Genomic DNA, 24,832 nt, shown 5'->3' with positions numbered 1-24,832 from the left:
CACCCCAGCTGCCGGTCTGGCCCAGTCACCCCAGGTTGCGAGCCACAGGGGATGGGCTGGGTCCTGGAATGGCTCACCCAGGGCGGCGCCGTGAGGGGGCAGCAGTGACGGGCTGGCCATGGGATTGGGGCTTGTTGACCTTCCTGACCAGGGCAGGTGGCGGCACAAAGACCAGGAAAGAGACAGGAGGCCTGGGCTCCGTCAGAGCTGCCAGCCTGGGAGGGCTGAGTCGTCCTCCTACCCGCCCGTCAATAACACCTGCCTGTCCTCCTGCCCTCCCATCCTCCTACCCTCCCGTCCTCCTACCCACCCATCCTCACATCCACCCGCCATCATACCTGCCCGTCCTCCTACCCTCCCATCCTCACACCTTCCCATCCTCCTACCCTCCCGTCCTCCTACCCACCCATCCTCACATCCACCCGCCCTCATACCTGCCTGTCCCCCTACACTCCCATCCTCCTACCTGCCTGTCCTCACACCCACCCATCCTCACACCCGCCTGTCCTCACACCTGCCCGTCCTAACACCTGCCTGTCCTCCTACCCTCCCACCCTCCTACCTGCCCATCCTCATACCTGCTTGTCCTCCTACCCTCCCACCCTCCTACCTGCCCGTCCTCACACCCTCCTACCTGCCCATCCTCACACCCGCCCATCCTCACACCCGCCCATCCTCACACCTGCCCGTCCTCACACCCGCCCGTCCTCACACCTGCCCATCCTCATACCTGCCTGTCCTTCTACTCTCCCACCCTCCTACCTGCCCGTCCTCACACCCGCCCGTCCTCACACCCGCCTGTCCTCACAGCCTGCTTGGTCAGATGTGGGAGGGGGCGAGAGGAGCTGCTGGCTCTGGTGCCAAGCCCGTGGCTGTGAGGGCCACAGTTCCGGGGGACTGGAGCCCAGGATGGGCGCAGACCTGCTTGGGAAGGAAACAGGAGGGGCCTCTGGTTTGGGACTTAGGTGCTCGCAGGCCCTCAGCTGGGAATGGCCACTGGGCAGAGAGAGCGCGGCTTTGCCGCGGATGGAGACCACGGCTGGGAATGCGCGGGCACTGGGGCTGAGCCCAGGGAGGCCAGAGGAGGGCAGAGGAAGGGTCTGGCTGAGGTGTGGCAGGGGATCCTCCACACAAGGGCGCCCAGGGGCTGCAGCCGGGGAGGAGCCCACAGAGAGGGGGGCCTGGGCAGTGCCGAGGGGCGGGGGCCGGAGGGGGGCTGTGGATGCAAGTCAAGGCAATGGTGAGTGGAAAGGTGGACTGTGCCTGCTCTTCACACACCCGTCCACGTGTCTGTCCATCCTCCTGTGTGTCCGTCCATCTGTCCACCACCCACCCGACAAACCCCTGCCGGGGCGCCTGGCGTGGAGTCTCGCAGGGGACGCACGCGTGGCTCTGCCTTTCCTGGAGACAGTGAAATCCCTCGCGCCCCGAGAGGCTCAGGGGGCACCGCCAGGGCTGCTGCGCACAGGGAGGGGCGGGGGCGGCCACTGTCTGGGGGGGTCCTCGTTGGGGGCCAGGTCCTGCGGCCTGTGCTCATGTCCCTGCTCGGTCCCCTCCACCCAAGGCGGGACCCTGGGTGGTCAGGCCCCCGAGGCCGAGAGGTCACCGGCCTTGTGAGAGCATGAGGGGTGAGGGATTCACCCCCAAAGCCGATGGCTCCACTGAGTCTCACTGCACCCCGCGTCCCTGCCACAAGGGTCTCCCCGTCCTTCCCGATGCCAGAATTACTTCCTCCCGGAGCCGGCGCTGGCGGGGACGCCGAGGGCGCGGGAGTGGGACTGGGCGCTTCCCACGCGGTCAGCGGCCGGGCGCTGGGCTGGGCGGTCCTGCTGCCGTCGCGGTTCCAGGGGAGACACATCGCCCGCACCCCCCGGCCCTGCAGGAGTCGGGCCTGCCTGGGCTGTGCGGTTCTGGCCTTGACCGTGGCCCTCACTGGACTCCCTCCCGGGCTCACTCTCCTCCCTTCGCTCTCCCGAGACCCGGGCTTCCTGCCTCAGCTGCTGGCGAGACCCGCAGCCCCTCCGCAGAGCGCGGCGAGTGCCCCGAGACTGATTTCATCGGGATGGAAAATGTAATTCTGTTTGGCTGAGAGGGGACGTGCTGGCAAGGCCTCGGCCCAGGCTGGCCAGATGTGGGGTGTGGGGGTGGGGAGCAGCCACACCACGTGGCTCCCAGAGCCTCCGTCAGACGTGCGGCTGCGAGACCCACACACCCCGCGCCGGGACACGGGGTTCCCTGCCGCCGCGGCTGGGCGGGCGCTGTGGAGCTGCCTGGCTGCCCGCCTGCCTGAGTCAGGCCTATTTTTAGCAGTCCCTCGCCCAGGTGGGCCCGCGTTCCACCCCCGGGCTCTGCTTCCTCGCTGGGCGCGACCCGCTGGACTCCCCAGCTCCCCAGCCGGCCATCCTCGTGACTCGGGCAAGGCTGGCGGTGGGGGGAGGAACTGGTGGAGGCGCCCTGGGCGCTGGGGGCGCAGGGGCTGGAGCCGGTGCAGGCAGGAGGTGGGCCCCGCCGCTCTCTCCCGGGCAGCAGCTGGGCAGTGGCGGGGCGGGGCAGCCCCTGCTCGCTCCCGCTGGAGGCGCCAGGTGTCCCGGCTGGGCCTGGGCAGGACAGGTGGCAGCGGCCTGCTCGTCGCCCCGGGGGAGGGAGTGGCGGGCAGCCCTCCGGCGCCGCGTCCACTCTGCCTGCTTGCTTGGCCACAGCTGACTGGTGTGGGCAGAGCATCCTAACTTGGGGTTTCCCAGGAGCGGAGGCCGAGACAGGGACTAGGGTGCAGTCCTTTGTTAGGGAGGCGGCCGGCAGAGGGGCCGCGAGACAGAGCCCCCGCCTGCGGGCCCGGAGCAGCCCCTCTCCAGGGCTGGGGCGGTGGTGGCCAAGGACCCGGGTCGCGGGCACCAGCGGGGGCACGCTCTCTGTGGCGCGGGCCTGCCGGGCCGCGGGAGGCCGGGCGCGGCATGGGCAGGGCCGGCGTGTCTGCTCCAGGTCAAGGCCTGGAGGGTCGGGCCCACGCCCTCCTGCTGGGCACCCCAGCTCTCATCCCCGTGACCCCACGGGCTCCTGCTCTCTGTGTGCAGACAAGGGGTGGTGGCCTCCGTGCTTCTCTGGGTGACCCCGGGGCTGCAGCCACGATGACCCCAGCCCTCACACCCAGCAACCCGGGCGGTGGCCCCTCCGCCCGGCCGCAGTGCATGACCAAGCGGGGCCGGTCCCGCTTCCCCAGCCTGGTGTGAGCCTGAGGGCCGGGGCCTGTGGCCTCTGCGGCAGGAGGCTGTGAGCCGGGGCTGCCGTGCACGCTGCGTCCACCCCCTCCCCAGCTGCAGAAGACGCAGGGAGCTGAGCAGAGCCGACTGGAAGCGGCCAGAAGGCGGGACATCTGACCACCTCTCTGAGCCCCAAGATCAAGTTGTCTTCAAACCCAGGGCCATTCTAGAACTTTCCTGCCAGATGAGTCTTTTTGCTTTAGCCATCGGAGCTGGGATTCCTGCCATTTGCAGCGGGAACCCTACTAACTCAGGATAGACGCTGGCCAGGCGTCCGGTGGGGCAGACACCCACACTGACAGGTACAGTGGGAGGCTTTGGGGGTGTCTGCGGGAACCTCCCTCTCGCCTAGCTCCCTAGGGGCCGTGGAGCCCCGTCCTGCCCTCCCAGGTCCTTGCATAGTTGCTGGGGTTCTGGTGTCCGACTCAACCCCAGCCTGAGGGACCCGCTCCTGGGGTGACGATGACGCGACCAGAGGCGGCCTCCCCTGGGGCACGCTCGCAGCTTCTGATAGTTTGGAGTCCCCATTCCCGTCTGTGTCCTGCTGGCCTGGGGCCACTCACCCCTGACCAGTGAGGTCCCCCACGTTCTCAGAGCTCAGCCCCTCAAGCCAAGAGGCCCGGTCAAAGGCCACTGCCCAGCCCTCATGCCTGCCTCCTCGCAGGCAGGGCACAGCCCCCCGCAAGCTCCTCAGGTCACCCCACCCAGGCCCTGCCTGGCCTTGCAGCCTCATGGGCCCTCCCCACCCCGCCTCCCCGTGCTGGTGCCCTGGCACTGTCAGAGGCTGGCACCTCGCCTGGCTGCCCGCGGGGCTGAGGTTCCTTAGGGGGAGGAAGGAGGGGGTGTTGTCGTGGGGTGTACCACACATGGGGGTGCTCGCTGAGGGGCTGAACTGCTGGCTGCAGGGCGCCCCCGGTTTCATTCCTGACAAGACTACGCTCAACTGTGCAGGGAGGGGCCTTAGGGGAGAAGGGTGGGGGCCACAGAGGGGGTGAGTCTTCCAGGGACACGGCGGGGGCTGTTTGGGGGGATGGGCCCCAGCACCCAGCATGCAAAAGACCCTGAGGGGGCCCGGCGAGGGGCTTGCAGGGCTGAGCCCAGCGGCCGCTGGCCTGCGAGGGGCTGGGCAGAAGCAGCCTTGGTGGTAGGGAGCAGCTCTGTGTCCACAGCAAGGGCCCTTGGCCTGAGTGGGACGTCCCTCGGGGAGTGCGGGTGGCAGCCACGAGGGCATGTCATCCGCGCCCCTGCCCGCCCCCCCTCTGCACAGCTCCTCCAGGACAGACCTGAAATAAGCACACCAGGGAAAGGCCCGCCTTGGGAGTCTGTCCTGGAGGACGGTGAGGGTCCCCAGCCCTCTCCCCAGGAAAGGGTGCTCTGAAGGTCGAAGGCAGGGGGCTCCTGCCCTTGAGGGGTGGGCCCAGGGCTTGGTCAGGGGCGGCAGGGACACCCCCTCCTGCGGGCACTGCCCCCAGGGCCCAGCCTGCCGGCCCACCTCCTGAGGGTCATCTGCTCTGTCCAGGTGGCCTGGGGCTGGCGGCCTCCAAAGCCCTCCCCCAGCTTCAACACCTGCCCAGACGTGACCGGGACACCGAGGTCCAGGCATACAGGGAAAGCAGGACAACAGGGCCCTTGGCCTCAGGGTGTGTGGCCCCTGGGAGCCAGGGAGGGAGACCAGGCGCCCTCCCGGGCAAATGCCAGCCAGGGACCTCCCGCCGGCCTGGGCCTTAGGTCCAGGTGCCCTGCAGGACACCGCCCAGGGCAGGGTCTTCTCTGTCTCCCCAGGCTGAGGACAGTCCGAGTCGCTTGGGGACAGTGACCAACGAAGGTGTCAGCACCTACAGCCCCACGGCCAGGGGGACTGAATGAAAGATGTGATTCCAGAAACATCCTTGGGTCCTCCAGGCGTGGGCTGGCGGTGGGCAGCGCCTCCTGGTCCTCTGGGTCCAGCGCCTCTTTGGGGAAACGGACGACGGCAGGGGCGGAGGGTGGGTGGAGGGCGCGAGCGTGAGCTCCCCCTCGCCCCTGCCCCGCCCCGCCTCGCCCAGGCCTGGGTGGTCCCCAGAGTGGGGCGGGAGTCTGGGCCCTCAGGTGGTAGATGGACACGGTCTCCAGGAAACACCTGGGAGGGCCCGGAGCCCACCTGCAGCCCGGGCGGAGGAGCCAGAAGGGACAGAGGTGGGGGGCCGGCGGCGGGTCCCACAGTTCGGCCAGCGTCCCTGCTCCCAGCCCCGCCTGCCCCGCGCTCAGGGATGGAGAGCCCCCCGGGCACTGCAAGGCCCCGCGTCCCCTCTGGAATAGTGAATAGACGGAAGTGTCAGGAACACGTCTTTGAACTTGGTTAGGTTTTTTTCTTAGCTGAAAAAATAAAGCCTATTCGTAAGCCCATAATGCGACACTGTCTCCAAATTAATCATCCTCAGAGGCTGTTTCTGATTACTGTGGCTTCAGGTTTTTCTAATTATCCAGCTTCAACTCTTTCTCTCCCTCTGGGCCTGGCGCAGGGCCCGTCTCCACAACGTTGAGGGGGAAACAGTGGCCGAGGCAGTGACTGCGCCCGGGAGCGGCTCAGCCACCGGGCGCCGCGCTGCTAGCCCCGAACGGGCCTGCGTGAAGTGGTGTCTCTCCCGCTCCCCAACCAGGGAACGTTTTCATGTGGAAAATCCACCAGAGGCATAAAAATCCACCAGACTCCCACACGGGTGCCTGCGGGCCACAGACCGCGGCCGAAAGGAGCAGACCTGAGAGCGGCCCCACGGCTGAGCGTGGCGGTTTTGTTTTTATCACCAATACTTGATCTTGTGTCAATTATGGAAAAAGTGTTCAGTGTTCTGCGCGCATGAGTCAAGCTTCTGTTGTTTCAAAACCCCCTTCTGGACGGGATCCTGCCCCCCGAGCGCCCTCCCTGCCCCCTGGGACTCTCTCCGGGCCCTGCGCACTCCTGTTGGGGGCTGGAGGCTGGTCCGGCGGGCGAGGGCCCTGCCCCGGGACTGATGTCCCTTCCTAGGGGCTGCAGGGCCCGCGGACATGGTGGGACTCGCCTGGCGCCCATGCTGGAGGCGCAGGTGGGGCTTGGGATCTGAAATTGGCGCCGCTTTGTAAAGGACCGGTCAGGTTTGAGCTCACACTGGTGCCAATCAAGTCTTGGAAATGGTGCCAGTTTTGAAAACAGGCCAATCGGGTTTGAAGGTGGGCACCCGGAAGCTTCAGACAGCCCCAGATGCGCTCTTCGGGACTCCCCGGGAAGCCCTTCACCGCAGACTCCTGGACTCTTCCAGACCGTCAGGTTGGCCTCTGGCTCTCACCCGACAGGCTTGACGGAGCCTGTCGGCTTCTGCCTCTGATCTCTGCTTCCGACGCCGCCCAACCACTGTGCCGGCCTGGGTCCTGCCTCTGACATGGCCTGCTCACTGGCATGGCTGGCTGGTGCCCACTGCTTCTAAAAGAGCCACCTGCCACTGGCCAGTGCCGTGTCTGAGAGCCGTCCACCACTTCTACCCCTGGCACCTCGCCTGGCCGCTGCCCTTGCCTCCAGCAGCACAGGCACCGCCTCGTGGTGCCCTCCTGGTGCTGTTGCGCCCGCTGCCGCCCGCCCGGCTTCCAGAGAGGTGCTGCCGGCTGAAGGGGCTGCCTCAGCAGCGTCACGTAGGATTACGTGCCGCTGCCCGTGGGTTGGTCCACCACTTACCAGGGTGCCGTCAGCCCCAGGCTCTCGTCGAAGGGGCAATGCCGTCTCACGCGGGCAGCTTTGGGTTTGGGCTACTGGACCCTGAGGACACCGTCTGGGGCAGGGTGGCTGGCGTCTGTGGAAGCCCCGAGGAACGCTTTCCTTCCTCCCGACTCCCTTCCCTCCCTCGCCCCTTTGCTAATAAACTGTTGCTGAGTCTGACTCCATGTCTCTTGCAGTTGTGCTTGCACAGGTGAGGACCCCCAACTGTGACCCTTCCCCAAGCTTGCAGGTTTCAGAGCCAGGAAACCAACTGTTAGGGGGAGAGCTAATCCCATGCAGGCTTCGTGGACCCCACCCCCACTCCAGACCAAAGCCATCAGGACACTGGGAAAGACACATCCCGTCACCACCCAAGGGAAGGTGGCCGGGAACCTGAGGGTGGAGTTAAGCAGCCAGGTTGGGTATAAAAACCAAACACGTGGGTCTTGGGGGGCTCGCTCTGTCGCTCGCCTCCTGGCTTCCCGGCTCCTGGCTGGCGGCAGCTCTCAGGCGCCATTCGGGATTCCTGCTCGGCGGATCGGGTCGGACGCATTTAAAACTTTGTCTCCCGCTTTTCTCCCTGAGCTGCCCATTTCCTCATCTCCCTTCCCTCGTGAATAAACCTTTTATGAACCTTTCACATGCGCCTGCAGTGGAGCATGGATAAGCCCTTTTAAGCGCGCGGGTGAGGACCCACAGTCAGGCACCCCGTTTTGTATCGGGGCTGCCCTATAACAGTTTGGCGCCCAGCGTGGTTTCCAAGTTACACCCGCAGTGGATCAGCCCAAAGTAACATTCCTTGCGTTGGTCCCCATAAGCGCACTAGTTCTGCAGGACTCTGCCCTATAACACAACGGCCTCAGGAAACCCTTTCTGGTAGCGGGCCCTGGTGATGTGCCTGCAGTCAGGGCAGGGGCTCCTTCCGGGGGACTCTCACTCAGCGAGGTCACTCGGGTACGGGCTGAACACGAGGGGCCCGACCCAGGCGGTTCAGGCCAGTTGCCCCCTCCACGGGGGCATTGGCTCCAGACTTCCTCCCACCTCTGGAACTTTCTCGGAGCCGGCCAGAGCCCTTCCCCTGCGTGGTGTCAGTCGCTTCCTGCAGGTTCCTCCTGTGCCCCCCAGGCCTGCCAGGGATGCTCACCCAGTTTAGTTCTCGGCTTCAGCTCCTTGGAAGAACTGAACCAAGAGAGCCTGCCAGAGTGACACAGGTACAAGAAAGGCGTGCTTTGTGGTAAGGGCATACAGATGACCTCTGGCTGAGAGTCTGATCCCTGAGGCATTTCCAAAGTTCTAGGAGAGGTTGTTCAATCCTGCTTCCGGGTTTCACTGGGGGTCAAACCGAAACCCTAGCAGAAGTCAGTTCATCTCCCCGCCCCCCACCCCCCCTGCCAGGCAGAGAACAGTGTCCTGGCTGAGCAGTCCCCGGCAGGTGTGGGGTTCTGCCCAGGTGTTGTTAGGGCCGCGACTCCCGGCCAGGCGGGAGACCTTTGCTCCACTTCAGCTGCCTTTGCAACACTGTACAGCCAAGCCCAGAGGAACATCTGCGGAAATCCTAGCTGGAGAATGGGAACTGGGTGTTGCTCAACATGTGGGAAAAATGCAGTTTCCTTCTCGAAAGAGTGATCCGCATGGGGCCCAGCCCACTGGCAGCACCCAAGTCTTGGCCAAGGCAGGGGCTCGGGTCCCAACCAGGCCCCACTGTTCCTTCCCTGAGCTCCTCCCTCGCGAGTAACCCCAGTCCTGCATCGCGCCCCCACCCCTGCCCCGCTTCCGGGCCTCCGTGAGATATGAGGCCCCCTGTTCCATTTTCTGGTGCAGGGGTGAGGGGTAAAGATCCAGGGCTGAGCAGGAGGGGCCAGCAGGAGAACCAGCCCAGCGTGGTGCTGGGGGAGACTGTGGGAGCTGCAGAGCCCCGGGTCACAGCCTCACCCTGGACTTGGGCTCTCCCACGGCCAAGGCACTCCTGGATGGGGCTTGTGGTGCTTGGGGCAGGGTCTGAGGCCTCCAGGGCGTGCTCTGCAGCCTTTCCTGATTACTCCAGCGCCCATAGGAGGCCCCCTCCCTGGACGCCCGCGCCTGAGGCCGAGAACTCGCCCCCCCACTATGCAGGCACGCCCGTCCAAGCCCTCTGCTGAAGAAAAGTGAAGCAAAGAAGACAAAGCATCTCTGGTGCTGGGTGTGGCCCGGAGAGGTGGTGGAGAGATGGGAAGCCCAGACTCTTGGACGGGACCGCAGGGGGCTCTCTGGGGCTCCCCATGGCCCTGCTGTGCCAGGAAGAATTGTGGGTGCACATCCTGCAGGTGATCCTGGGCAAACGAGGGGCTGGAACTGGACGCTGGGCCCTGTTCACGAGCGACTGGTGCCTCAGAGCCCATGGATGTGGCCTGGGCCGTGAGAAGGGGCAGGTCGCAGCGGCAGGCAGGGGGCCAGCGCGGGGCAAGCCCTGACAGGGCTGGAGAAGAGCAGGCCCCGAGAAGAGAGCCAACCCAGAAACAGCGCGGGAGAGCAGGCCGCGCAGCGCAGGCGGGCCCTGCGTCCAGTCCCGGCAGCAGCTGTTCAGCTGAGTGGGGTCCCCTGCCCATGGCCTGGCTGTGACCTGCTCCCTGGGCCCCTCCTCAGGGCCTCGCTCTCTTGCCAGGGGACACGGCAGCTCAACTGGGAGTTTCCTGGGCCAGGAGCCCCATCTTCCTCCCCTTGGGAGGCACCTGGCAGGGAACATGTGTCTGTCCTGTCGGGTCCGCTTGGGCTGAATTCTGGGCTATGGGTGGGGTACGTGCCTCCCCAGCCCATGGTGGCATCTGGACCCCGGTGCGCCTTTGTCTGGGTCCACGGTTTGTTCATTTGCCATCCTGTGCTGTGGCACCTGAGCGAGAACGGGGATGCAGAGGGAAGACATCCTGGAGAGAAAGTTCCAGATCTGACTGGGCCAGGCTGCTCACCAGTGCCAAAGACAATGGAGCTGATGTCTGAGTTCTGGAGGGCATCACCTGGTCTTGGCCCCACCTCCTCCTTGCTAGCCGGAGCCCAGGGGTTAGCAAAGCTGTGCACGCGGCTCAGAACGCAGGCGCCTGCTGCCCCTCACCTGCCCCTGGAAGCTGTCGGGTGACCAGCCCCCAAGGCAGAGAGACCCAGGGAGGTGGGCTGGGCCTGGACAGGCCCCTTGGTGTCAGGCTTTTGGGGCCCACCCAGGCGGGGCAGCACCTCCGCATCCTTAATGACATTTGTAAAAACCTTTGTCCCAGTCAGTCACATGCTGAGATTCCAGGGGTGAGGACGTAAACATACCTTTTGGGGGCCACTACGGAACGCCCTGTACTCCCTAAATTCCTAGCACAGGCCCCTTTCCTACTTAAACCCTCGAAAGTGAGTTCTCTGCTGTCTCTTTAGGTTGGGATCTCACAACATGGGGCACTGGGTCGGCTGCAGGGGTTCCCGGTGACCCGATCTGTATTCCGCAGGGGCACACCGGTGCCCGCCGGCCGCTCACCTGCCCATGCAGGGTCTGACAGTGGAGAAGGCCTCCGGGCCCTGCTCCGTGGGGAGAGGCGGGAGGCGCATCTGAAGCTTTGCTCCCTCCGCTGACGCCGTGTCCTGCAGGGCGCAGGGGCGCACCCAGCTGCTCTGGTGACTGCCTCGGGCTCCCTCGGCACATGCGCCGCCCACCTCCCTCTCAGGGAGTCCAGCTCTCAGACCCGCGTGGGGCCAGGGTGTGGCCTCACTCCCCGCAGGGCACCCCCTGACTTCTGCTGAAGTCCAGCCCTGGACTTCTCCCTGATCATGGCACAAAGACACGGAATCCCTGCCCCGCCCGGGTAGGCACATCAAGGGCAGAGCCGTCCTCCTGTGTCAGGGCGCAAAGGAGATACCCCGACCCCCTGGGGTCCTCTTGGCTGGAGAGTCATCAAGCAGCACCACAGTGCGTGCCCAGGAAACAGCAGGTGGAGAGCCGCCCGGTGTGGGGCCCGGAGACTGTGGGGCTCAGAGGTTGAGCAGTCGTGGGGGTGGTTACCCTGCATTCGGGGGCCTGGGGGAGGGGGCTTCTCATGCCAGATGGGGGCGACCTCCTGCTTTGAGGGTAAGGAGGAGACTCTTGCATACAGAATAAATGAGGTGAATCGAGAGCTGGCTGAGACCTCCAGTCTGCGGGTCATAAAAGAGGGGCCGTGGTTGCTTCTGGTAGGAGCGAGCAGAGCTTAGGATGGGGTGGTCTCTTCTTAGACTGGGTGGGGACTCGGGCAGGGACTGGGCTTCTCTCAGGCCCCCAGGGCCTCCCTGCTTGGACATGAAACCACCTGCCTTGTCCAGGGAGGGGACAGGCCCTGGCTCCTGGCATGGAAGGGCCTCCAGTTCCCACCCTGGGACATGAGAGGCCTGGCCTGGGCACACGGGAAAAGCCTCCTAGACCCTTCTGGGGAGATGGACCCCACAAGAGACAGGCCAGCATGGTCCTTTGGGCAATGTGCTGAGTCTGAAAGGAGCGTCTTGGGGAGCTAGGCCGCCCCCAAGGCCACACAGCAGGGACGCCGAGAGGGCAGGCGAGCGAGGAATGTGCAGGCTGGGGCCAGGCTCAGCAGCCCCTTCAACGGCTCCTGTGTTTGGGGCCAGTTGCCCTAGTGAGGTTCCACAACCCACGTCACTGCCTGACCCGCTGGCTCAGAAACCTCCAGAGGCCAACGGCTCCTGCTATTTTAATATATGGGTCAATGGAAAACAGTTGGAAATCTGGTAGTTGGCTAAAATTTCGCTGGCCAGGCCCTCGTTTGAAGAGACACATTTGTAATCTAGTTAACGCGCTAATAAGCGGCCCCCAGGCGGGGACTGGCAGGCTGCAGGAGCGTGGGGGTGGGTCGGGGCGGCTGTGGGGACAGGGCGGGTGCCCCGCCTTCACGGGGGCTGAGCGGGGGCTGCTCCGCCCGCGGGGCCCCGACACCAGGCGACCCTCCTGGGACAGAGGCCCCACACCAGGCTGCAGCGTGTGCTGCTTCAGAGACGTTGCTCCAGGGTTGCAAGCTCAGACTCCACGCTGCAGGGGGACTGCCAGCTCCCCTCAGACAGGGGCGTCGCCCACCCTGCGGGTGATGGCTCCCGCTCACCTACGCGACTGTAGAAAGGGGGAGTGAGAGGACTTGGGGGGTGGGGCTGGAGAGGAAGGTGGGCAGCTTGGAACCCTGCCCTGTGTAGGGGAAGCCTACACAGCACACACACGCACACACGCACACACGCACACCCCTCTACCTGGTGTATCTGCAACGATCCATCGGTACAGCCAACTATCCATCCACCTGCCTGTCCTCTCGTCATCCACCCACCTACCCACCCACCTACCCACCCTCCCTACTTCCCTACCCACCAACCCACCTACCCACCTACCCACCTGGGTCTTTCTCTCTGCTTATCTGTCACCTCCATCATCCTATGTCCATCACTCATCCACGCCCACCCTCCACCCATCCGCCATCACCCACCTGCAGACATTGCTGGTCTGACGGGAGAGCCCGGGGCCTCCTTGGGGCTGAGAACAGTGAGGCCAGCTCTGCCAGACTGAACCTGTGGGCCGGGAGGGCACCCAGCCTTGTGCGCTGGGCCTTGGCCTGAGCCTCTTCAGGTTTCCAGAAGCCACCGCTACCTCGTGGGGACCTCTGGGAAGCCTCCGGAGGCTGCTTAGACTCCAGCTCCGCACCGCAGTTGGTTAAACCACGACTGGTTAATGTAATAACATACGCCGCTCTATAATCACAGCAGAGAATACAATTAGAGTTTAAAATAATTATGCGCAATTTTATCATACACAGTACAATAAAGTAATTGATCACTGAGATCCAGAACTTTCCCCTTGAGTGCCGGAGACCCTGCCGACGCACACGCAGCACCCTGCATCCAGGGCAAGCGAAGCCGAGGAGGCAGCCGGGCCCGGCGAGCCCAAGGCAGGGCGTGTCCAACAACCAGGGGCTGACGCTGTGTTTCTGAGCCCAGTCCAGGCCTCGAGGGTCAGTCTGCAGGAACGGTCCTCGCCATGCCCTGTCGCTTGGTCCCGAGGGCGCCACAACTGGTCAAGGAGGTGTCTCCCGGGTTCTCCTGTGGGGTCCAAGCAGGCAGCTCCTTGGGGAGTGCTTCAGTGAGGATGGGACCAGGAGGGGGAGGTGCACGTGGCCGGAGGGCCCCCCGAAGTCTCACACGGGGGCTTGAGGGGCCGTGACCTGATGGATCCCCGTGGCCTGGGCCCGCCGAAGTGGGGGTGAGCCTCCCTGTCGCCAGGCGGAGCAGCGGGGTTCCACAGTAAGCTCCACCGTCCTCCTGATGCATTGAGCAAAGTGACCTATAAAGTACCCCCTTTTCCTCCAGGGGCCCGGGCGGGGGGCAGGGCTGCTCGACACGGGCAGGCGTGGCCAGGCCTGGGGTGGAGCTGAGCTTGCTTTGCAAGGTTTGCAAGTCCTTCCTGGGCCTCTGTCTGAGGGACGCGCAGCCCGGCAGTGGGTGCCGAGGTCTCCCTAGGGAGATGACAGGACCCTGAACTCTCCCCTCCCCCTGCTGCCTCCTCCCCGAAGGCGCCCGGGGTATTTTTATTTACTAGCACCCTCTCCAGCTCACTGTCCTGCAATCAGTTCCAGTCGCTTCAGACACTAACAGGAAGAGGAGACGTCCTGGGCGGCCCTGCTCTGCGGCGGGGCCCGAGGGAAGTAGGAGCTGGCGGGGAGCGGCCTTGGGCCCCGCCTCTGTGCTGAGATCCACAGGCCGGCCCTGTGTTCTGGAGCTGTAGCCCCTGCAGGCTCTGGGGGTGGGGGGGTGGGCAGCGAGGTGCTGCTGGTGGTCCCGCCTCATCCCTGCCCCCTCCTTTCTCTAGGAAAGGAGGCGCCCTCCCCGCCTGCCTCAGGCTGGCCCTGTGCCCAGTGGGTGTCCCGTGCACTCTGGCTGCCTTTGCTGCACTCACAGCGGCATCCCTGTGGGTGAGAGGCGAGGGGCGCACCCCTGGCCCCTGGGGGAGGCTCAGGGCGCAGAGGTGAGCCGAGGAGAGGGAGGGGGGAGGCGGGTCGGGCGTGATGGCCCTACTGTTTACAGCGTCTGGGCCGCGGCTGCCAGTGGAAAAAGGCCCTCACGTCGCTCAGGCTGCATGAATCAGGGCTGCCCTGGCTCCCCTGAGCACCCTATTCACTCTGCCCTGGGGGTCGGGCGTGGCTGAGGTGGCGCTGGATGGGCCTGCTCATCCCAGAGCCTCGTGGCCCCTCTGGGCGGGGCCGGCTGCGGGGAGCTGGTCTGCTCAGAGGCTCGGCCTTGCTCCCTGCCATGTGGTCTTCACGTGCGTCCCCCACTGCCTGGGGAAGCCCTCACCCACTCCTGGGGTTCCCCTCTTGTCCCCCACAGCTTGCCCTTGGGCCTCATCCCCCCAGCAGGTGCGGGCAGGGGGCGCTGCCAGGGCGAGGACGGGCTTGGCAAAGGTGCTCTGGGCAGAGGACATGGGGCGGGCACTCCAGCAGAGAGAAAGTTCCAGAAGCTGTGAGATGCCAAGGCTCCCCACCTGCCACCGCCCTGGAACACCCTGTGAGCCTGGACTCTTCCTCTTCCCTGTTTCCCCGCTGTGGGGCCAGAAAGATGGAGAATGATTCTGAGTCTCACAGAGGAGCAGGAGGGGCTCAGATGGGGTGACCAGCTCCAGGCCCCGTGATGCAAACTTTTAGTAGAAGAGAGAAATTCACTAGGAGGTGACTCAGAGAGAGCCACGGTCCCGGCCCGAGACCAGCGTCGGCTGCTGAGTGAGGCTCCTTGGGGCGCCCGGCCTGGGTTTACAGAGGAGAGGTACACGCACAAGAGGGATAAGGGGGGCCTCCCTGGTGGCCTGGGGGTTAAGTCTCAGGCTGTCAGCTGCGGCCTGAGTTCGATCCCCGGCCAGGGAGCAACCCACATGGCGCAGCAGGCCTCTCCTGTCTCCCCGCTGCTCCCCTCAGCAGTGCATTTCACTCAGTCTGCCTGTTCTGCTCCCCACTCTGTCTCTGGTGAATCCTCTCACCCCCCCACAACTCTGGCCTGTACCCCAGCTCTTGTGTGCATAAATAAATAAATAAATAAATCTTAAAAGAGAAGGAATAAAGGACATTTACTCTTGGTCTCAGCAGAGGAAGAAGACACCCGGCCCGTTCCCACCAGTCGGGGAACGGAAGGAGCTGGGTCTGGCGGACGGGTCCCCTGGTCCTGAGAAGCTCTGCGGCCCTTCGGCCTCCAGAGCTGCTGTCTGGGAAGACGGTGTCTGACCTGGGCCTGGAGGTGCCCGGGTCGGGGGAGGGGGCGCAGGCAGGGCGCCCTGTCCTGTCCCTTCTCCCCGCGGCTGCACACAGGCCTGGGGCTCCTGGACGCCCCGTTGCTGCTGGACCCAGCGCCCTTCGTGTGAGGGGGAGTCGTTGTCCTGCTGACTCTGCCCTCTGGAGGGGCCCGGGTGGGGGGCGTTCCCAACAGAGCAGGGCGGGGTTCTCTTTTCTGGCCCGCGGCCCCATGACCAGCCACGGTGAGCCCCTTGTCCAGCCAGGGACGGCCACCCCCGCCCTCACTGTGCGTTGCTCGTTTGATTCCCGGGGCCTGGCAGGCTCTGTTCTGTTCTGTCCCTCCGCCCACACCACCGACCTCGGGACGCCGTTCTGCTCCCTCCCGCCCCTCAGCCTCAGCCACGGCGCTTGTGTCCATCGGTTCAGACGTCCGGACGCTGCACGTGGTGGAGTCACCACCCTTGGCGTTTGCGCCCCTCACTCAGCCCATGGCTGGCGAGCTCTGTTGTGTGTCCACTCCGCACCCTTCTGGCCCCGAGGGGAGTCCGTCTGAGGACAGGCCAGCTGAGTTGGGCTCGCTGTCCAAGCGCGGGTGGTGCCGGTCCTCTCTGGACGCTGTGGCCAGTGCTGTCCAGTCCTGAGCAGGTTTAGTGGGGTCGTATTTTCGTTTCCCCTGGGTGCGCCGGGAGCGCAACTGCTGACTCATGTGGGGACTCCGGTGGTTCTGCTGGAGGAACCTCAGGCCATTTTCCGAGTCCCTCCCGGCTGCGGGCAGCTCGCGATCTCCACCCGGGGCACCGCCACCAGCTGGGCCTGCCCGTGGGCGCCTCCCGCGCCTGGTCGGCCCCTCCCTGGTGGCTGGCGGGACCGGCCCGTCTGCATGCACCTCCTGGCCCTGTGAACATCTCTGTAGGAACACCTATTCAGAGCCTTGGCCCATCTGGAAAAAAGCATTGCTTTCGTTTCTGAATGGTGAGGGTTTTTCCTTCTCGGTACAAAGCCCTCGTCTGACGCAAGGTTGGCAAGTTTCTCCTACTTGTGGGCTAAATCTTTCACCTGCTCGACGGTACCTTTGAAGCACATTCGTTTTAAATCGGATGACATGCATCCTCCATGTATTTCGCGCGCCCCGGCCGTGACCACAACACGCTGCTGCTGTTCTTCCCGCGAGCAGCCGTCACGTCCACTGAGAACAAGGACCATGAGAGCTCGGATTCGGGCCTCCGGCGCTCCCGCGCAGGTGCGTGTCCTTCGTCCTGACACCAGCCCTCTGCAGCCCTGGCCTCTGGAGCCCAGAGGGGAGCTCAGACCTGCGGGCTCTCCAGGGAGCCGGGGCCCTGGGGCAGAAGGTGGGCAGCGCAGCGGGGAACGGGGAGCCCAGGGGTCTGGGGTGACGGTCCCCGTGGGCCTTGGGGCCAGGCCTGCTTTGGCTGCCGTCCGCTTGGGGTCGTGGGGGCCGAGGACTGCGGAGGACGTGGGGCAGCCCTCGCCGACAGTTCTCTGGAACAAACTCGCGTGGATCCGGGCTGGGGGAAGAGCGGCCCCTGCCCTGCCACGTGTCTGTGGTCTCGCTGGGGCTCCGCGGGCACCGCCTGGGCGCCACGGATGTCGGCGCCGGACGTGACCCAGTGTCGGCGGGGTCGGGAGGCGGGCAGCGGACACCCGCTTCTCTCCCCACGAGGGGCGCAGGGACGTGACTCGAAGGCCCCGAGGCAGGGCCGGGAGCAGCCAAGGCCCAGCTGTGCTGCGGGAGGGAGACCTGGTGGCGGCGTTGCTCCCTTCACGGAGAGCCGTCTGCATTTTGAGGCTGAAAACAGAAAGAAAAGCGAAAACTCAATGTTTTTTCCGGGAAGTTTGTGGTTCAGGGTGAGAGGACGCAGCGGCCCGCGGGGAGAGCCACGGGAAACGGAGAGGAGCATCGATGGGCCCGCGACCCGGCGGGGTGGGGCGGGGGGGGTGCTGGGGGCCCGGGGGCGCCTGGCTGGTGCCCTCCTCCTGAACCGCAGCATCCCTGCCGGACGCTGTCCGGGCCTCTGCCGCCCACCCCCTCTCATTCCCTGAGCCCACACACTTGCCCGAGGGAGCTTCTGCTGCGGCCACGCTCGGGCTTTGCGGGATCCCCTCCCCGGGAGACGAGAATTGTTAAGTCGAGTTATCGTTTGTCTCCTCAACCAACTGGCGGCAGCCCTTTAAATTGGGTTGGGTGGGCTGTGCGCTTGCCTGGTGCTGGGGCCTGGGGTGCTGGGGGCTGGGGTGCTGGGGGCTGGGGGTTGGGGGCTCTGGGGTCTGGGGGTGCTGGGGAGCTGGGGGTTGGGGGCTCTGGGCTCCTTCCAGTGGGCGCCATCTCTGCGGCAGGTGTTTTAAAAGGAGGGAGGTGTCAGGTGTCGAGGAAGCCAGGCAGACACCAAATGAGGGCTGGGTGGCGAGGCCTCTGGCCCTGCACACCAGGCTCTGTGAGGGCTGAACTTGGGGTCCCCTGGTGCTGTCTTCTTCCCTTGGGCTTGTCTGACCCAAGTCTCAGCTCTATTATTTCCTAGGAGGGCGAACTCGGGCAAATTTCTGAACTGCTCCAAGCCTCAGTTCCTCTGTCGGCAGGTGCCAAGGATGACCGGTGTCTGGTGGGTTGTGTGAAGCCCGAGGAGGCAGAGGTCGCCCTTGGCACTGGCTGGCCCTCAGTGCTGGTTGCTGCCACTTGGTGGGGGTGTCAGAAGTGCCCAGGAGAGTCTGTGGTCGCTGAGGCCTCCTGACCCTGGGCCTATCTCCCGTGACCCCGCTTTCAGCAGAGCCCTGAGGGCGCGGGGCTGGCCACCTCCTTCCCTGGCCGTGGAGGAGGTGCCCGTCATGGGCGGTGAGCTCGCTGTGAGACCTCCCTCACGCCTGACGCCGGACCTGCTGCCCCTCTGCCTCAGGCCGCCTACAGAGCAGAGCAGAAGAGGCGGGCTGTCTCGGCAGGGGACGTGAGGCCACGTGGAGCCCGCGGAAGCTTCGGGGCTTTGGGAAGAGGCCAGGGAGGGGCTTGGAGTCGAGGGATGAGACTGGCCAGGCCGGAAGGACCTCTGCGCCCGTGGGTGGCAGCCTCGGTGGCCACAGCGGAGATGACCAGGTGTCAGGCCTGCCGGGCAGACGTGAGCGGATGGTCCAACATCTGTGTCCTGACTCCCTTGGGGACGTGGTGCCCTGTCCGGGGCCCACCTTGGGAGCGCAGGGCAGGAGATGGGGCCTGGCCTCAGCCTGGACAGCAGTGGGGCTTTGCTCCTCTCCGCCACACACGGTGTGACTTTTATGTGGTTTATCATATTTCCATATTGAGCTTGTTTAACTTTATCCGCAGCTGAAGATGTGCTCATTATAACTCTCCTTGGTCATCAGAGTTTTTAAAAATGGTGAAGTGAATCAATAGGCGACCTGAGCTGTAGGGTGCTATGTGGGTTTTAGGGGAGTTACCATGTCTGGAGGTGTAGGGAGATCCGGTGAGGCCCCAGGAAGAATCATTTCCTTCAGGAGGGAGGAGCTCCTGCTAGATGTTTCAGAGGAGTCCCCCAGAGCCTGCTGGGGTGCAGAAAGCAGTGGGGGTAGAATTTGGCCCCCAGGAACACAGAGCTGGACACACTCTGTGGACGGGTAAGTCACTTAGCTCTTTGGGGCTGACCTCTCGTCACTCGTGTAGAGATGAGCAGTCCCCCTGGGGCTGGCCACACGAGACGCCACCTGCCCCATTCCGCGACGGTGGTATAGGGTGGCAGCAGGCCAGGGAAGGTCTGTCCCTGGAGAAACAGCTTGTGCTCTGGACACGTGGGCTTTGGAGCAAAGAGGGAGTCAGAGACCCACCCGTGCTCACGCACCCAGTGTCCCACGTCCTGCTGGCCCACGCTGGCCGCGCCCCAAGCCTGAGGGTCGGGATCTGTGAAGGTGGTGCCTTTAGCTTTATGCTAAAATAGCCACTTCCCGCAGTGGGGAAGCAGCTCTGGGGTGCATATCAACTTGATGTCTTGTTAGGGACCTTCCCCAGTTTCCACCTTTTACTTATTTATTTTTGCGTTTGTAGAAGAGCTGGGGTACAGGACAGAGGTGCAGGGGTGAGAGGACTCCCCAGAGACAGAGCGGGGAGCAGAACGGAAGGATCCACTGAAACACACTGCTGAGGGGAGCAGCGGGGAGACGGGAGAGGTCTGCTGCGTCCTGTGGGTAGCTCCCTGGCCTCCTGGGGATCACACTCAGGCAGTGACAGTGCTGAGACTTAACCCTAGGCCCCCAGGGAGGCCCCCAGTTTCCACCTGTTAATGGGGAACTGTAGCTGCGCAGAGGCGGATGCTGTGAGTCCGAGACTACAGGGGGGTGTGCAGCCGGGGAGGCTGAGTGTGGGGGCAGCAACACACTGTTCACACGGTGGAAAGGGAAGACGGAGCATTCTGGAAATATCCCGCAGATGCCACGCGGTGGGCAGGCTCTTATTTGGGGAACCTCATCCCCCGAAAGTGGGGCTGGGTTCGGTGCTTGCTGGGGTCACGACGAGGACACACACGCAATGGGGTGTGTGTTCTGGGGGAGCCAATTCCTGTGCGGTCTCTGATACTTCACAACGCACCGTGCAGGGAGTTTTGTAGACAAAATAAGGCACATTTGGGAAGCAGCTCTCAGAATTATTTTGTGACCTTTTGTAAGCAGGAAAAATTCCTTGGAACAGAGATATAGCAGTTCACTTAGAGTGGATGGAAGCCAGATATTTCTAGCAACGTTTGGAAGTGTTTGGAGCCCTTCCCGAAGCAAACCTTTGTCTTTGAAGAAGGATTAGAAACCCTTTCTAAGGTGCAGGGTGTGGCGGGTCAGTGTCCCAGCCCAGGTGGGTGAGCGGCTGTGCCCAGCCCCTCGGGGTTCCTTGCGCTGAACCCCACAGGGCAAAGCCTTGAAGCTGAGACTCCAGACCCCGGTGGCTGCACACGTGGGGTACGTCCCGGCCAGGCCCACGACACCTGCCGCTTGGAAGGGGAGTGCGGCATTTAAGAAATGTCAATTTTTTTTTTTTTAAGGATGAAAATGGCGCGGCCGTGGGCATACACGGTCATGCCTGGAAATGATTTTTAAGCTAAAACAGCCATTTCTCCAGCGTGAAAAGCCGTCCTCGGGCCCACACAAACTCAGGGCCGTTGCCGGGCGTCTCCCGACTTCCCTCCCTCGAATCACCTTCAGGAGTTTGGAAAACTCCGCACTGAACCCACAGTGAAGTTATTTGATTTTCTCCCTGGTTCTTTGTTTCTTTTTAAAAAAGGGACACTTTTTTTTTTTATATAAACTAAAATCCAGGAGCCGTTTATTAGCTGGAAATAGTCTCCATGTTGGTTAAGTCACAAGCTTGTTAGATCAGCCGAGTGGGGATCCAGCCAGGAGCGCCCGGGGGTCGGGCGCCCGGGGGTTCTGATAGACAGTCTGGATTCAGCTTGGCGGGGAGTCCCGACCCCGGATGTGAGTCCCGACCCCGGATGTGACTGTTCTCCAAGGGAGGAGACCCTAGGTCTGAACTGCCAGGCCCGGGAGCTGGGCTGACGCGTGAGTGGGCTCCTGCGAGCAGGCCGTGGAGGCGGAGTCTGTGAGGCCTGCCCGGCGCGTCTTTCCCAGCCTCCCACTCGCGAGCCCGGGCTGGGTGCTGAATTCTGGGTGGGAGACGCCTTTGTCCAGGTTCTTGAAGTCACGCCCCGTGTGCCCTATTTCCAGGCTTGCTGCTGAGAATGAGAAAGGCCCTGGCTCCCGACCCCTGTGTGAGCGCCCAGCTTCTCCTCTCATCTCCCCGCAGCTTCCCGGGCCCGTGTCCTGGGAGGCGCCCCCGGCTGGGCCCCGGCAGAGCCTTCCTTGTTCCCGCGCAGCCTCGGGGGCTCACCCTCCCGACTCTGGGACTTTTCTGTGTTATTTCTCTTTCTCCGCATTTGTTTTCTGCTCTTCCCTTCTGTTCCTCCGCGTCTCAGGCGCTGGGCCTCCTGAGCGGGCCTCTTGTTTTCTTGTTTCTCTCCCTTTGACTTCTTGAGGGATTTCCTCTGGTTCACCTGCCAAAAACTTTTTGAAGTTTTAATTTTTGCAAAGGTGCTTTCCCAAATGAAATTGCACGCACTGACGGTGTGATGTTGTGGTATACACGGCTCAGTGAGACAGTGGCTTCCATCAAGCTAAGGTTCCAGGGCAGGGAGAGGGCACCCCAGAACCCCCAAAACTGCCCACTCTAAATAGGTTCTGTCATCTGCTGCATCAGGACAACACATATTGCCCTTTAATGGAAAGAAACTTTAATACAACCGGTGTGCAACCCGGACAAGACAAAGAATATCGTTCTCTAGTCAAACACCCAAAGTGACTTGTCCCCTCGGGGGTAAATGTGCAGCCAAATGGGATTGGCCCAGAGCAAGGCCCGAGAGACCGCCATGGTCTAAAGCACCTTCCGGTGGGACCCACAGAAACAGCCGGAGAAGTCTGGGAGGAAAAGAACAAAATCAGAATCAAGATGAAAGCTGCCATGGTCACCTCCCCACGGGCCTCACCCACGTCTGCTTCACCCCGTCCAGGACCAAGAAGCAAGCGCAGCTTCTTCACATCTCTGCTCCACGTGCCTCCCCCAGGCTCCTCCTGCTCCCCATCCTGCTTCCTTCCTCCCCCAGGCTCCTCTCCAGCTTCTCCTCCTCCCTGCTCAGCTCCACCCTCCCTTGGGTGGGCAGGGAACCTGGCAAGGACACCCTGTTTCCTGGGGACGCCCGTTACACTAACACACCGTCACCTCACACAGCCGCCCCTGGTTTGCGTGCTGGGGCCTCGCCCGGCCAGCTCTGCAGCTCTAACGTGCCCGGAGTGCTGCTGACCCTTGCACGCCGGGCAGTGTCCGGCACTCGCGTCCTCAGACCTGGTCTGCACGCGGCCCGCCTGGCCCCACCCCGCTCTCGGCTCTGCTTCCGTGAGCCTGGCTCTCAGATTCTGCACAGAAATGGGACTTGTCATGCAGCACTAAATGTTTCCGTGCACAGTCTCATTAAAAATCTCCCCCTTTTCTTGCCTTGTGGATGAAGTGTCTTTGCTTTCGTCATTATTTCCCGGCAGAAAGGTTTTCTCGGCTTCCCTACGGTCCGCTCCCTCCACCTTCCTGAATGAGCCAGCCTCTGCGGCTGTTTCTTCTTGGCAGTGTTTTCCCGAAGGGCCTGGGGCCTGGAAGTCTGGGGCTGATGCTCGGGGCGGGGCCTGTGGATGCTGGTTCCACCTGCGGACGAGCGCTCACCTCCTCCGCGAGCACCTGAGAGCTTCTCTTTTGGTCCACTGAGCTTCCGAGGGGGAACTTTCTGGTCTCCTACTGGGAGAGCGTTGGGGATTACGCCCTGTCTCCCCAGAAGCTATGCCCAACTCCTGCCCCCTGTACCCTGGAGCCTGACCTGTCTGCCGGGGGCCGTTGCAGACGTAACTAGCGAAGATGAGGTCACGCGGGAGTAAGGTGGGCGCTCACCCAGCGACACTGGTGTCCTTGCAGGAAGAGGAAAGTTGGAGACGTCAGGACTGGGGTGATGCTGCCACGGTAGGGGCATGCCTGAAGCCACCATGCAGGAGAGGGCCCCCCAAGCTCCGAGGGAGAGTTTCCTGGATTCTGAACCTCAGCCTCTGGAGGAGAATGTCATTGGAGCCCCAACCCCGGCGCCCATCGTGAGAGTTTCTGGGAAACCCCCATCGCTGCTGTGGGGTGAGGGGCTGGGGCTCGCCCTGTCCTCTTCAGGCAGACACTTCCCCAGCCCCGCCGCGCCCCCCAACACCCGGCCTCCCGGTCAGCTGATCACTTAACAAGATTAAATGCCAAGGCCCCACTCCCTGCTGGACAGGCCAGATTCGGAGGCCGGACTAGGTACGGGATGTGATAAGGTTGTCATGACAACCAGCTCTTGACCCAGAATCTGGGTCCAGGAAGGCGGAAGCAGAGCCAGGACACAGTCGTGTCAGAGGTCAAGGGTGAGACCAGACACCCGGCAATCTCCGGCCCTGAGGGGTTAGGGAGGCCTCCTGCCTCTGGGCCCGCTCTCTGGTCTGTCCCTGCTCCCCGCCGCAGGCCTCCATAGCCCCCTGCCCTGTCCTCCGTGGTCTCTGGTGCGTTCCTCCACCCCAGCGCCCCGGCCCTCACCCCGAAGTTCCCTGCTGCACCCCCTTGCCCTGTTTGGGGCCAGCTGGCCTGAGGCCAGGAGCGTCTTTGCTTTCATTCCTCCTGAGAGGGGCTCCTCCCTCTAGGGCGGGGCCAGCCAGGGCAGGGGGCGCTGTGTCCCCCTATTCAGACCCCAGGCTGATCCCACGTGTTTAGCCTCCAGTCTTGAGATGCAGCAGAATCTCAGCTACTGGCCACCCGCCCCTGGGCTCGAAGTGTGGTTTTCAAGCCCCTCAGCTGAGGTCCCAACTCTGGGGACCCTGGTCTTCCCAGGAGGAAGCAAGGCCCTCTGGCTCCGTCCCCAGGCCTCTCCCTCCCACTCTCCCCAATACCAGAGCATCCCGGAGAGCACCCAGAGGGAGGTGTCCAGGTGTGACCGCGCTCCGCGCCCCCAAGCCCTCGGAACAGAAGGAACTGAGCTGACACTGAAGCTAAAACCAGTCGACATCTGACTTTATGCCGAAGAGAAAATCAACCTTAAGGCTGAGAGTGTTAAAAACGGGCCAGCCACCCATTCTTTACGCATGGAAAGTCGTACGTCAAAGTTAAAAAAATGAGACAAAATTGGAACTTCGGGGCAGCCCGATGATCGTAAAACCAAACATCTCCTTGCTGGAGTTTTGAATTCCAGTCAGCTGCGAGAAGTTTCTTGTCCCCTTGCATCTGGGTTTGACATCCTTAAAATTAATCAGCTGAGCATGGTTTACAGCTCACCAAGTTCTGGGAAGCCTGAGCATTTCACACAGGGCAAATTTACACCTACTTTCCTAGCGCCCGCTGCGGCCGCCATTCCACATCCACCGAGGCCGCTGGGCCGCTCCGACGGAGGCTGAGGCGTCCCCAGAGTGACTCGTTCAGATAAATAACAATTCTTGTTATTTCATGGTTGCATTTCCTTGCGGCCATGTATATGGCCCTGGGGTGTTTCCCAAGCGCTTAAAATGAGAACAGCTGCTGCTGCTGCCCCCCCAGCCACCTCTGAGTCTCCTGCACCCCCATTCTCCCCAGCCCCCCGACTCTACTGCCCCCTCCCCCCACAGCCACCCCTGAGTCTGCCCCCTGCCCCCCCACAGCTGCCTCTGAGTCTGCTGCTCCCCAGTCTCCCCCCGCCCCCCTGACTCTACTGCTCCCCCACAGCTTCCCCTGTGTCAGCCTCTCCCCCACAGCCCCCCCGAATCCGCTGTCTCCCCAGCTCCCCTGACTCTGTTGCCCCCCAACAGCCACCCCTGAGTCCGGTGGGTGCTGCAGTGGAGGCTCCACAGTGTGCTCCCCCCCAGGCGGGGGTCCACTTGGTGACCAAGACGTCACCCCCTGCTTGACTAAAGATGGTGTGAGGACAGTCACGCTGGGGACAGTGTGTGCTGCTTACAGCGAGGTGGCCGCGAGGACAGCGTGGTCACCCGGGCCTCCAGCCCAGCCCTCAGGTCACTCTGCGGAGAGCGCCACGGGCGCGGGGGCTGGG

The sequence above is a fragment of the Talpa europaea genome, assembly GCF_964194135.1.
Source record: "Talpa europaea genome assembly, chromosome: 1".
Lineage (NCBI taxonomy): Eukaryota > Metazoa > Chordata > Mammalia > Eulipotyphla > Talpidae > Talpa > Talpa europaea.
Note: the sequence above shows the minus strand (reverse complement) of the source record.